We start from the raw sequence: 12,914 nt of genomic DNA, 5'->3' as shown, positions 1-12,914 counted from the left end.
CTCAAAATGGATCAAAAAACTGAAAATAAAAGCAAGAACCATAAAGTTCCTAGAAGAAATTTTAGGAAAATATCTTCAAGACCTCGTTGGTAGGTAGTGGGTTCTTAAAGGAGATAAGAGGAGTGAGATGGACTACTGATGCTTAATGGAAGCTTTAATTAGTTTTACTGCAAAAGTGTGGAAATGTATAGAGGTACACATAGTGAGTAACAGCTAGTTTATAAATGGGGATATGGCTGTAAATGCTAGTCTAGAGATGTAAATGTCAATTGGCAGGATGTTAGAGAATAACCTGGGAACTGAATAGTACAGTAAACCCAGAGGTGAATGAGAATTGTGGTTGATGGTATAGAGGCAAGAATGTCCTTTGCGAGCTAGAGTAAATGTACATCACTATTGAAGGGTGATGGAAATGTGGAGAAGCATGGGAAAAATACAACTGGAGTGACCTATGGACTGTGGTTACAAGTAATAATATAATATTCTTGCATCTATACCAAAGATATACTGTGTTGATAATGGGGCAGAATGGAAAATGTGTACCAAATGTACACCATGGATGTGGTAAGAATCAGATAATTTTTCCTTTTTCCTTTTTTTTTTCTACATACTCCACGCACATATACCCCACCCACTCCTACCACATCAACAAACTTTTTCATCATTGTGGCACATTCATTGCAATTTGGTGAATACATTTTGGAGCACTGCTGCACCACATGAATTATAGTTTACATTGTAGTTTACACTCTCCCCCAGCCCATTCAGTGGGTTATGGCAGGATATATAATGTCCAGCATCTGTCCCTGCAATATCATTTAAAACAACTCCAAGTCCAGAAAACACCCCACATCTCATCTCTTCTTCCCTCTCCCTGCTCTCAGCAACTACCATGGCCATTTTCTCCACATCAACGATACAGTTTCTTCCATTGCTAGTCACAATAGTTCTATAGTAGAATGCCCTTAAGTCCACTCTAATCCATATTTTATTTCTCCATCATGTGGACCCTGGGATGGTGATGTCCACTCCACCTCTATATTGAGAGGGGGCTTAGATCCCACATGGTTGATGGATGTGATTCTCCTCATAGTTGTAGGAACTCTCAGTTCCCAGGTGTTGTGGTTGACCATCTTCACCTCCCTGTTCACTGACCTGTGCAAGTCCAACAAACTGGAGAGTAGGAGCTGCAACTCTGCTGAGAATCAGAGCACAGCTGGCACATGGCCAGTCCAGAGATTCAAGTCTCCTTGGTATACATCAACCCCAGTGCCAACCACAGGTTCAGTAAAAGTGACAGAAGAGGCACGTGTAGAAAGTTCACACCTGAGTTCAACTCCATCACACTCAGGAACACAAATACCAAAGTAGGGCCCACTGTCAAGGCACTGAACTCCAGAGCCAAGTGCCATGATCATAGAACCTGTGTGTCTCCAAAGCCCTCAGGAGCACCAGTACCTGGGGTTGCATCTCCTTTGGCTGTCTCAGGGATCCTGCTGAGGCATGCATAAGCACAACTCTGATGACCTCCTGACTCTTTTTTGAAGACTCTCAGCTATATATACTCATTTGTCTTTACCATTTCCCACTTTTATTCAAGGCCTTTTTCTAGTTGCATCACCAGTTAGTGATTGGTAGTAATCCCTCAGCACCGGAGAGGCTCATCCCTGGGAGTCATGTCCCATGCTGGGGGGAAGGTAATGTGTTTACATACTGAGTTTGACTTAGAGAGTGGCCACATTTGAGCAATTTGGAGGCTCTCAAGAGTTAACTCTTAGGCACCCTGCAGCTCTAGGCCTAATTGGAATTTCAAGCACACAATCTCATAAGCATCATCATCAGTATCAAGGGCCCATCACTGGACCATCCTTCTTCACTGGTCTTTGCCCTTGTACTTGGGGAACTGTTGCTGTACCATTGGGGAATGTGACAGAGCTCCCCTGGCTAGGAACTCAGCACTTCCTCAGTTGTCATTTGTAACTGTAACTACTATGAAAATACCCAACATATATCCAAACATTTTTATGTACCCTATATACATGCCCTAGAGTACTTCCTCCCACCCATGCATCCCATATCAATGACACCCTACATCAGTCCTCCTCCCCTGCCATAGTTGAACCCCTCTGTGGTCCAAAACTTCTTCAAAAATGAAGCCTAATATATTGCTAAATTCAATTAATAAAGTGAAATAGTAGTGGTATGTTTAAAGATTAGAAATAGAATTACATACTAATTTATAAAAACTAAAATAAAGTAAAAATAAATTGGGGTATTAAAAAATGAAAAATACCATAAAATTGTTTTTGACGTTTGCCTTTCATCACTATAATAGGTATTGCCCTGAAAGTACAGTGGCAAGGCAATTTCTTACATTTCTTCCTCAGTGTCTAAATCCTTTCTTTCTTTTTTGTTTTTTTCTAATTTTTTATTTTGTCTTCAAAACATTTTAGATCACAGTAAAGTCACATATGCAATATAGGGAACTCCCAAATATCCAACATCAAACCCTTTTCCCCCTTCCCCAGCAATGATCTTCTTACATGTTCATGTTATATTTGCTGTAGCTGATGTACAGATATTGAAACAGCTATCACACATGGTTCCATTTTGGTTTACATTATGGTTTACATATTAGACTGCACAATTTTCTAAATTTTCAGTTACCTTATGTTTTACATTATGGTTTATATTTTAACCTATAGACTTTTATACATTTCTGGTGTAATTTAACATGCCCTATATTCATCATTGCATGATCTTGTGGAGCACTTCCATCACCCCCCAGTTACCCTGCTTCCATCTATTCTATTCCTCTCTCCTCCTCCCTTCAGGGCCCACAGGGATGACCAGTCTTCACTACCTGAAGGACGAGATTCACAGATACTTTCAACAATGCTGAGGGCTTGACATACGAGTCTGTCCTCCCTCATTAAGAGCCACCAATTCTCTTAAGAGACACAATTCCCTCTATTTTAGAACATAAGGCCTCCTCAGGATGTGGGTACAACTTCCATTCATTGAATGGGTCTCCACCCAATGATTATAGCACACTATGACATGCTCCATAGAAGACTGCCCCTATGCCAGATGGCCCCCCTTAAGCACCTTCAAGAGGTAATCCTTCCTTATAATATTTTCTAAAGAGTTTTCTCAACATTATAGTTTCAGCCACATACCTGACCATCTCCCATGTTCAACTGTTCCCCCCAGCCCTACCCCCAATTCCTTGGGCCATCTGACTCATCCTCCCAACCCTAGCCCACCTCAAGCCTGCAAAGCTGCCACAAATGTATCCCTATGCCCCATCTGATCCTTTTCCTATACAAATACTCACCTCCACTTTATCATAGATTTCACCAATATAGGTATCAGCTCATACCCTTCCTCTCCCCCTCCCACCGCCGCCATTTCCTGTAAGCCTATCGTTCAGTCTCTAGCTCTCTAAGACAGCTTGGTTTGCTTATTTCATATCAGAGAGGTCATATATTATTTGTCCTTCAATGCCTGGCTTGCTTCACTCAACATGAGGTCCTCAAAATTCATCCATGTCATCCTATGTGTTTGTACTGTATACCTTCTTACAGCTGAGCAGTATTTCATTGTATGTATATACCACATTTTGTCCATTCTTCTGTTGATGGGCATTTGGGTTGATTCCAACTTTTGGCAAGCATGAGTAATGCCACTATGAACATTGGTGTGCATATATCGGTTTGTGTCCTTGTTTTTAGTTCTTCTGGGTGTATACACAGCAGTGGAATTGCTGGGTCATATGGCTACTCTATAGCCAGTTTTTTGAGAAACTGCCAAACTATCCTCCAGAATGGCTAGATTCTTCTGCATTCCCACTATCAGTGGATGAGTGTTTCCCTTCCACCACATCCTCTCCAACACTTGTAGTCCTGTTTTTTTGATAGCCACCAGCCTTGTGGGAGTAAAATGGTATCTCATTGTAGTTTTGATTTGCATTTCCCTAATAGCTGGTGGTTTTGAGCATATTTTCATGTGCTTTTTAGCCATTTGTATTTCTTCTTTGTTGAAGTGTCTGTTCGAATTTCTTGCCCATTTTTATTTTTAAAATGTTTTTTTTTGTCTTATTTTCAAGATATAGGGGTTCTTTATATATGCAGGATATTAGTCTCCTGTTACATATAAGGTTAGCAAATATTTTCTCCCATTGGGTAGGCTGTCTTTTCACTTTCTTGACAAACTCCTTTGAGGTGCAAAGGGCTTTAATTTTGAGGAGGTCCCACCTATCTATTTGTTCTTTTACTGCTCGTGCTTTTGGTGTGACGTTCACGAAGCCATTTCCTATTACAAGGGTACTGTAGATGCTTCCCTACATTGTTTTCCAAGGTCTTTATGGTCTTGGCTCTTATATTTAGGTCTTCGATCCATCTTGAGTTGATTTTTGTATAAGGTGTGAGATAGTAATCCTCTTTCACTCTTTTGCATATGCATATCCAATTCTCCAGGCACCATTTGTTGAAGAGGCAATTTTCTCCCAGTTGAGTGGGTTTTGGTGGCCTTGTTGAATATCAGATGACTGTATATATGAGGAGCTATATCAGAAATCTCAATTCAGTTCCATTGGTCACTGTGCCTATCCCTGTGCCAATACCATGCTGTTTTCATTACTGTGGTTTTGTAGTATGTTTTGAAGTTAGGTAGTGTGATTCCTCCAATTTCATTTTTCTTTTTCATTATGTCTTTGGCTATTTGAGGCCTCTTTCCTTTCCAAATAAATTTCATAGTTAGTTTTTCTAGTTCTTTAAAAAATGCTGTGTTGATTTTTGTTGGGATTGCATTGAATCTGTAGATCAGTTTTGGTAGGATAGTCATCTTAATGATATTTATTCTTCCTATCCATGAACAGGGAATATTCTTCCATTTATTAGAATCTTCTTTGATTTCCTTGAACAGTGTTGCACAGTTTTCTGTGTATAAGTTTTTTATATCTTTAGTTAAATTTATCCTAGGTATTTGATTTTTTTATTTACTATTGTAAATGGTATTTGTTTCTTGATTTCCTCCTCATATTTGCTCATTATTGGTGTACAGAAATGCTACTGATTTTTACACATTGATCTTATAACCTGCAACTTTGCTGAACTCATTTATAAGTTCTAGAAACTTTGATGTAGACTTCTCAGGTCTTTATATGTATAGGATCATGCCATCTGCAAATAGTGAAATTTTGACTTTTTCCTTTTCAATTTGGATGCCTTCTATATCTACTTCTTGCCTCTGTGCTCGAGCAAGTGCTTCTAACACAATGTTAAATAGAAGGTGTGATAGTGGACATCCTTGTCTGGTTCCTGATCTTAGAGGGAAATATTTTAAGATTTCACCATTGTAAATGATATTAGCTGTAGGTTTTTCATAAATACCCTTTATCATGTTCAGAAAGTTTCCTTCTATTCCTATCTTCTGCAGTGTTTTTATCAAGAAACAGTGCTGTATTTTGCCAAATGATTCTTCTGCATTTATAGATAGGACCATATGATTTTTTTTCCTTTGTATGATTATGTGGTGTATTATATTAATTGATTTTCTTATGTTGAACCATCTTTGCATACCAGGAATGAACCCCACTTGGTCATGGTGTATAATTCATTTAATGTGTTGTTGAATATGATTAGCAAATATTTTGTTGAGGATTTTCACAGATAGATTCATTAGAGAGATTGCTCTGTAATTTTACTTTCTTGTGGTGTCTTTGTTAGGCTTTGGTATTAAGGTAATTTTGGCATTGTGGAATGAGTTAGGCAATGTTCCTTCTATTTCAGTTTTTTGGAAAAGTATAAAAAAGATTGACGTTAGTTCTTTCTGGAATGTTTGGTAGAATTCACCTGTGAAGCAGTCTGGCCAAGGGCTCTTCTTATTTGGGAGGTTTTTAATGACTGATTCTTTCTCTTTACTTGTGATTGGTTTGTTGAGTTCATCAATTTCTTCTTTCATCAGTGTAGGCTGCTTATGTGATTCTAGGAATTTGTCCATTTCCTCTACATTGTCCTTCTTATTGGCATATAGTTTTTCAAAGTATCTTCCTATGATAGTCTTTAATTCTGTGGGGTCAGTGGTGATATCCCCTTTCTCATTTCTTGTTTTTTGTATTTGCATCTTCTCTCTCTTTTTCTTTGTTAGTCAATTTTTTCTTTGTTGTCAATTTTAATAATCTTCTCAAAGAACCAACTCTTTGCTTTATTTTTTCAAGTGCTTTCTTATTTTCTATTTCATTTTCATTTATTCTGCTCTGATCTTTGTTATTTCTTTCTTTCTTCTTCCTTTGGGATTAGTTTGTTGTGTTTTTACTAATTCCTCCAAGGTTGCAGTTAGGTCTTCAATTTTAGCTCTTTCTTCTTTTTTGGTGTATGAATTTATGGCTATGAATTTCCCTCTCAGTACAGCTTTTGCTTCATCCCATAAGTTTAGATATGTTGTTTTCATTTTCATTAGTTTCAAGGTAGTTACTGATTTCTTTTGAGTTTTCTTCCTTGATCCACTCTTTGTCTAAGAGTGTGTTGCTTAGTTTCCATATCTTTGTGCCTAATCTGGCCCTGCAGATTTCCAGCTTCATTCCACTGTGGTCAGAGAAATTATTTTGTATGATTTCAATTTTTCTGAATTCATTGAGACATTCTCTGTGGCCTAGCACGTGGTCTATCTTGGAGAATGATCCATGTGTGCTTGAGAAGAATGTATATCCTGCTGTATTTGGGTGTAATGCTCTGTAAGTGTCTATTGGGTCCAGCTCCTCTAATATATTGTTCAAAGTCTTTGTTTCTTTATTAATTCTGTTGAGATGTTTTTCCCAATAGTGATAATGGTGTATTAAAGTCCCCCACTATAATTGTAGAGGCATCTATTCCTTCACTTAGTTTCTCCAGTGTTTGCCTCACATATTTGGAAGCACCCTTGTTAGGGGCATAAATGTTTATGATTGTCCTTTCTTCTTAAAGATTATCCCTTTCACTAATATGTAGTACCCATCTTTGTCTCTCACAATAGTTTTGCATTTGAAGTCTGTTTTGTCCAATACTAATATAGCTACTCCTGCCCTTTTTTGGCTATTGTTTGCCTGTAAGATTGTTTTCCGGCTGTTCACTTTCAACCTCCTTGAAACCCCAGGTCTAAGACGTGTTTCTTGTTGAAAGCATATAGAAGGGTCCTGTTTCCTTATCCATTCTTATAATTTGTGTCTCTTGCCAGGTGAGTTTAATTCAGTGTTATTACTTTCAAAGCCATATTTTCTTTGGATTTGTGTTTGCCTTCCCTCCCTCCTCCCTTTTTGTCTTTTTAATTGTTCTTACAGTCACCTCCAACTTTGTCTCTCCTGTTTTTTTCTTTCTTTCTGCAGAATTCCCTTTAGGATTTCTTTTTTTTTTAAGATTTATTTTATTTATTTCCCTCCCCTCCCCCCCATTGTCTGCTCACTGTGTCCATTCGCTGTGTGTTCTTCTGTGTCTGCTTGCATTAGCCAGTGGCACTGGGAAACTGTGTCTCTTTTTTGTTGCATCATCATGCTGCATTAGTTCTCCATGTGTGTGGCACCACTCCTTGGCAGTCTGCACTTTTTTCACACAGGGAGGCTCTCCTTGTGTGGTGCACTCCTTGCATGTGGAGCACCCCTATGTGGGAGCATCCCTGCATGACATGGCACTCCTTGCATGCAGCAGTACTGTGTGTGGGCCAGCTTACCACATGAGTCAGGAGGCCCTGGGGATTGAACCCTGGACCCTCCGTATGGTAGATGGACACTCTATCAGTTGAGCTACATCTGCTTCCCCCTTTCATATTTCTTGAAGGGCAGGTTTCTCATTTGCATACTCTCTTAGTTTCTGTTTATCTGTGAATATTTTTAACTCTCTATCATTTTTTTAAGGCTAGCTTTGTTGGATAGAGTATTCTTGGTTGGAAATTTTTCTTTTAGTACCATAACTATGTCATGCCACTGCCTTCTTGCCTCCATGGTTTCAGATGAGAAATCAGCACTTAGTCTTATGGAGCCTCCCTTGTATGTGATGGTTCTCTTTTCTCTGGCTGTTTTCAGTATTTTCTCTTTGTCTTGAGCATTGGGTAATTTGACAAGTATATGTCTTGGGGTAGGCCTGTTGGGATTCATGCTGTTTGGGATGCATTGTGCTTCCTGGACATGTACATCCATCTCCCCCAGTAGGTTTGGGAAGTTTTCAGCCATATTTCCTCCCACACCCCTTCTGTCCCCTTTCCCTTCTCTTCTCCTTCTGGGATATCTATAAAGCATATGTTTGTGCATTTTGTGTTGTCATTCAGGTCCCTAAGTCCCTGGTTGATTTTTTCTGTCTCTTTATCAATCAATTCTACTATGTTTGATTTCAGATGTACTGTCTTCCACATCACTAATTCTTTCCTCTGCCTCTTCAAAGCTGCTGTTATTTGCAGAGAGTGTGTTTTTGATTTCTTGGATTTTGCTGTTCATCACCATCATATCCATTATCTTTCTGAGTATGTTTACAATTTCTTCTGTATGGTCTCCAAGTGTTTTCCTAATATCCTTAATCTCTTTCTTCACTTCCTTATACTGGTCTATTATATATGTTTTGAGAGCTTGGATTAGTTGTTTGATGTTCTGCTCCTCTTCCTGGTTTTTAGTTTGTTCATTGGATTGGGCCATGTTTTCCTGATTATTGGTATGGTTCATAATTTTTTATTGCTGTCTGGTCATCATTTTATCTTGATGGGTTTATTCAGTTGCTTAGCTTCTCTGTCTAGTCTTGGGGTTTATTTAGGTGTTGTTTTTGTGTGAATGTTAAATCTTCTCTTTGACACTTTGTTCTTTTTATTCTATTTCCTTGTTGTCTAACTTCCCTTGAAGGAAAATATTAGGGCCAGGAAAGGCAAAAGGGGTAAGAAAAGAAAAAGTATAATAGTAATATTGATAGTAAATGTTAGCAGAAGAACCATGTGAGATCTAGGAGAATGGATATTAAACTCATGTAAGTTGTGTAGAGTTATAACAGTAAAAAAGTGGAGTACCTACAATGAGTTGATAAACTGAATATGGGAAGAATGTAGTATGAATTAAAAGGCCAGAGTGGTCAGGAGAGAGGGAAAGAGAAAAGAAAGAACAATAACATAAAGCATGAATAAAAGATGGAAAACAGAATAGCAGTGTTAGAAATAAGTCAGAAAAACTGGAGGCTAAACAAAGAGAGGTGAAATGTAACAGAAATAATAGATGATAGAGGAGAGAAAGGTGTAAAGGAAAGGGGATAGTGTTGGTAGCCAAAATCAGTACCCACAGAAAAGAGGAAATCAAGGATGAAGAAGCACAGCAAATAAGAAACACTGGGGAAACGGACTTGGCCCAGCAGTTAGGGTGTCTGTCTACCACATGGGAGGTCCACGGTTCAAACCCCAGGCCTCCTTGACCCGTGTGGAGCTGGCCCATGTGCAGTGCTGATGCGCGCAAGGAGTGCCGAGCCACGCAGGGGTGTCACCATGCAGGGGTGTCACCGCGTAGGGGAGCCCCACGCACAAGGAGTGCGCCCCATAAGGAAAGCCTCCCAGCACAAAAGAAAGTGCAGCCTGCCTAAGAATGGTGCCGCCCACACGGAAAAATGACACAACAAGATGAGGCAACAAAAAGAAACAGATTCCCGTGCCACTGACGACAACAGAAGTGGACAAAGAAGACGCAGCAAATAGACGCAGAGAACAGAAAACTGGGGTGGGGGGAAGGGGAGAGAAATAAATAAATAAATCTTTAGGAAAAAAAGAAAAGAAAAGAAACACTGCCTGCAGCACCTAATAGAAAAAAAGAAAAAAGGGGGGAAGGGGGGAGGAAGAAAAAAAAAACAAGCAAGAAAAAAAAAGAGCCATGGGGGAATAAGAGGAAGGAAAGACAAGAAAACAAACCAACAAAAAAGACCAGACAAGGCCTCAAGCAAGGAATTCTCTTTGCAGTTGAATGAACTGCTTAGGAGTCTGACCTTCCCCCTTTCTCCTTTCCTCACTTCCCTGTCTCCCAGGGTATCAGGAAGGCTGTGTGAGGGCTCCCCTCAGAGATTCAAATGGGACTCTGGTGAACCAACTCACCACAGAAAATAATGACTCTTAGTTTCTTGAAAGAGAAGCCAACCTAGCCAAAACTCTAGCCAAAACTCTTAAATATGCTATTGGAAACCTACAAAACATGTCCCACTTGTCCCTCTCCCTTAGATGTACTATGGTGGGAGCTAGTTAATTATCTGACTCCACCTTCTCCCAGACCAAGTTTCCTATCCCAAGGTGTTTAGGTAAATTGGGCTCTCTCAACAGATTCACCTCTCTTCTCTTCCTAGTCTCTCCCCAAGCCAGCTGGCATGGTCCACCATGCTTGAAAAAGGGAGGACCAGGAAATTGAACCTGCACTCCTCGGACCCCTCTGCACCCCTCACCAAAACCCTCCCACTCCCAGAGTTTTTCCGAGACTGAGGGGCTAAGGAAATGCCAGAGTTCGGGGAGTGCTGGGTTCAGGGAATGCAGGCCTGGGAGAATGCCTGCTCAGGGTACGTGGGTTGGGGAGTGGGGCATTCAGGGAATGTGAGGTTCAGGGAACACGTTTGGGGATCACATGTTTGGGGAGCACAGAACTCGGGAACGCCGCCGTGTGACCAGTGATATTCAGGGAGCACTGCAGCTCTCAGCCCTAGGGGAAGGGTTTTGCCTTTCCACAGCTGCGAAACCCACGGTTTTACCTTGAGTGTGCACTACCTTTGTTACAGTCCCTCCAGATCGATGTCCAGACACTTCCTGCTTTGTAGGTTCCCAAAACTGTCCACTCCGGCAGAATTCTGTCCCCACTCAGTCAGTTTTTTGCAGGAGAGATGACGAGGGTGCACTCAGTCCAAACAGATAATATTATCTTATCTGTAACAAATGCTCCACCACAGTTTAGTGTGCTGATAGAGTGGTGTTGTTTGGGAATTCTGCACATTTGCAGGATTGTTTTATAAGTTTACAACTTTGGTCATAAAAAAAATTATTTAAAAAATAATAATAGGGTGGGTTGAGGGAAAAATTCACCAAATGTAAGATAAGGACTATAATTAGCAGTAAGATTTTGACATTAGTCTTTCATAATTTGTAACAAATGTCTCATGACAGCGCAGGGTATTTGTGGAAGGTTGATGTATGGGACCCCTGTATGATGTTATGCATGTTTGCTTTGTAAAGTCACAACTTTTACTATACACTTATTTTTTATGTATGTTCATATACAAATGATATAAAGATAATAATAATAATTGGGTGGGTTGGGGGAAATATTTTGGTTAATAGTAATATTTTGGGGAAGCAGACTTGGCCCAATGGATAGGGCATCTGCCTACAACATGGGAGGTCCACAGTTCAAACCCCGGGCCTCCTTGACCCATGTGGAGCTGGCCCATGCACAGTGCTGATGCGCACAAGGAGTGCCCTGCCACACAGGGGTGTCCCCCACATAGGGGAGCCCCATGCACAAGGAGTGTGCCCTGTAAGGAGAGCTGCCCAGCGTGAAAGAAAGTGCAGCCTGCCCAGGAATGGCGCTGCACACATGGAGAGCTGACACAACAAGATGATGCAACAAAAAGAAACAGATTCCCAGTGCAGCTGATAAGGATAGAAGTGGTCACAGAAGAACACACAGTGAATGGACACAGAGAGCAGACAACTGGGGGGGGCGGGGGGTGAAGGAGAGAGAAATAAAGAAGAAATAAATCTTTTTAAAAAATAATACTATTTTGACAATGCTCTTTAATCATTAATTTAAAATGTTTAACAACAATGTAAGGTATCGGTGGTAGGGTGAGGTACAAGAGTCCTGTATGATGTTGTATATAGTTGTGTAGTAAGTTCACAACTCTTACTATTACTTGTTGTTTGTGTATGAGTGATATACTTCAATAAATTTTTTCTTAAGTGGGGGAAAAATTGGCAAAATCTTGAAAAGACAATTGTGAAAAGAAGAAATATGAATGGCAAAAAAACACATGGGAAAATGTTCAACATAATTAGCAATTAGGGAAATGCTGCAATGAGATATCATTTCATACCAATTAGACTGGCCACTATTAAAAAGTCAGAAAAGGGAAGTGGATATGGCTCAAGTGATAAGGCCTCTCCCTACCACATGGGAGGACCCAGGTTCGATCCCCGGGACCTCCTGGTGAAAAAGAAGTGAAAGTATGCCTGCACAGTGAGACAGTGCCCACACGATGAGCTGAGTACCCGTGCAAGTGCCATGTGGTGAGCCAAGCCCCCACACAGGTGAGTCATGCAACAAGATGATGACACAATAAAAAGACGAAGGGGAGTGTCAAAGTGAAGCACAGCAGAGACCAGGAACTGAGGTGGTGCAATTGACAGGGAACCCCTCTCCACATCAGAGGTCCCTAGGATCGAATCCCTCTGAATCCTAGAGGAGAAAGATGAGAAGACAAAAAAGAGAAACAGATATGGATAGTCACCAAGCAAATGGACACAGACAGCAAAAAAACCCAGCAGGGCAGGGTGGGGGTGGGAGAAAAAGAAATAAATCTGTTTTTAAAAGATCAGAAAACTCTAAGTGTTGTAGAGGATGTGGAGAGATGAGAACACTTACTCACTATTGGTGGGAATGTAGAATGGTACAGCCACTGTGGAGTACTGTTTGGCAGTCCCTAAAGAAGTTGAATATAAACTTGCCATGTGACCTAGCAAACCATTAGTAGGTATATACCCAGAATAACTGCGAGCAGTGACATGAACAGACATCTGCACACCAATGTTCATAGAGGCGTTATTCACAATAGCCAAAAGTTGGAAACAACCGAGGTATCCATCAACTGATGAAGGATAAACACATTGTGGTGTATTCACATGATGGACTATTATGCAGCACTAAGAAGAAATGAAGTCGTGGAGCA

This window comes from Dasypus novemcinctus, chromosome 9, assembly GCF_030445035.2.
Source record: "Dasypus novemcinctus isolate mDasNov1 chromosome 9, mDasNov1.1.hap2, whole genome shotgun sequence".
Lineage (NCBI taxonomy): Eukaryota > Metazoa > Chordata > Mammalia > Cingulata > Dasypodidae > Dasypus > Dasypus novemcinctus.
The sequence above is the reverse complement of the archived record's forward strand: the minus strand, read 5'-3'. Positions refer to the sequence as shown.